General features: G+C 38.3%; 1 protein-coding gene across 1 annotated transcript in view; it reads right to left on the reverse strand.

Annotated features, from left to right (window-relative positions):
• The window catches only part of LOC109215850, a 6,396-nt gene that overhangs the window by 3,457 nt on the left and 1,034 nt on the right, over nucleotides 1–1,905 (reverse strand). The gene's annotated exons all lie outside the window — the stretch shown is intronic.

Genomic DNA, 1,905 nt, shown 5'->3' on the forward strand with positions numbered 1-1,905 from the left:
TCCATGGTTCAAACAAGAAAAACATTCTACAATAACAACTAACATATGTTATAATGACAGTACTGTTCAATTAAGCATATATATATCACAAGCTGAGAGGAAACTTCAGCAAAGTGAGTTGGAGAAGAGTTGTATGCAATAATGCAGGCTACCCTAGGTGGACTTTTATACTAACAATGACAGCACATGGCAAGTTATATACCAAAGACAGACTGAGCAAATGGGGAATACAAATTGATCAGGAGTGTGTTCTGTGCAGACAAGCAAAGTGAAACTATTCAGCACTTATTCTTTGAGTGCTCATATGCAGCTGAATTATGGGGTAATCTGCTAGCTTGGCAAGGGATAAGAAGACCAGTATATGGATGGGCTGAGGAGCTAGCATGGGTTGAAAAATGGCTGAAGAGGAAAACTGCAACAACTGAACTATATAAGATGACACTAGCAGCATGTGTATACTATGTGTGGCAAGAAAGAAATACCAGAATCTTTACAAGCTAAAGTGAGACGATGGGAGATACTTGGGATGATTATACAGGAAATCATTGTCGAAGCAATAAGCATGTGAAAAGCTTTAAGTAGACTGGATTGGTACTCTATGTAAATAGACAAATAGCTTAAGTAATAGAAAGGTGGTAAAGGGGGGGTANAAGGTACAGAAAACGTGGAATATATGTAAGGTTTTTGATCTACTGTAATATTTCCTGGTAAATTGAAGAAATGTACCCCTACCCCATTAAGACCCCAGCCCAATTCATCTACCCTCAACCCATACCCTAATTCTAACCTATAAACCCTGACCCGATTTTTTACAACCTGCCCCAGCCAGGAATCAATTCTGGCCGTTGATCCCAAAAGATCAATTGTCCAGGACCCCTTTTCCTTTTTTAATTACCCTAACACCCAAAACCCTACCTCACGTTCTCATTTGCGCTGCCTCTGAATCCTTTCCTCCTCTCTTCTCTCTCAAACACCCTCAAACCTAGAGCGCCGTCACTCAAAAATTCCCCCAAACCCTTCGATTCTTGACTAGATATGGGGTCATCTGGTGATTTATGCCTTCTCTAGCCTCTACCTCTACTGGATGTTCGATTTCTTCGTATTTTGAAGGGATCTCAAGGAGATCCAACTCAGAGTCGACCTAGACTCTTCACTTTCTCGATGAACCTGCTTCATGTTCATCACTATGGGTCGTGAGTATTGTTATCTTTGTGCTTATGGTTCGAAGCTCCGATTTCCGGACTAGATTTTTCATCACCTTGTTCCATTTTTTCAAAACCCTAATCTCCTTCTACTTTGAGTCTGTTTCAAATCCTTGTAGAGCTGAAGCGATTTTTGAGTTTATCTGGTATTTTCTTCAAAAAATCTTCTGTTTCCCTTATTATTAATCGATTTTTCTATGTTTCTTCTAAAACTAGGGTTTCACTTCTTCTTATTTCTGCAAAACTTTTTTAATGTTTTCTAAGTGTTTGAATCCGATTATCTTTTACTAGTTCTACTGATTCTTTCATGCCTATGTTCTAGTCCTTTGTTTGTTTGATTATTTCACTGTTCCGCTCAATATTTGCCCGTTGTTTTTTGACCTGTCGATTAGCAGAGGATAATTGATTTATCCGCCTAATTAGGGTTCGAAATTATATATTTTTGCCTGAGATGCTACTTTTCTGTAATTTTTACATACTTTCCTTATTTTGTGACTCCTAATTGGTATTACTTGCCTTTAATTAGTCTATTGGCCTAATTCCTAGGTGTTGATTTACTCTAATTGACTTAAAAAAAGGCCTATGCTTGTTTCTTGCCTGTTGTTGAACCCTAATTTGGTTGATAATTGATTCTCCCTAATTTGAAGGGTCTTTCCCGGAATCCCTGCCTGTTAATTGGTCCTGTTAAGCCCTAATTGATTGG

This window comes from Nicotiana attenuata, chromosome 2 (assembly GCF_001879085.1).
Source record: "Nicotiana attenuata strain UT chromosome 2, NIATTr2, whole genome shotgun sequence".
NCBI lineage: Eukaryota > Viridiplantae > Streptophyta > Magnoliopsida > Solanales > Solanaceae > Nicotiana > Nicotiana attenuata.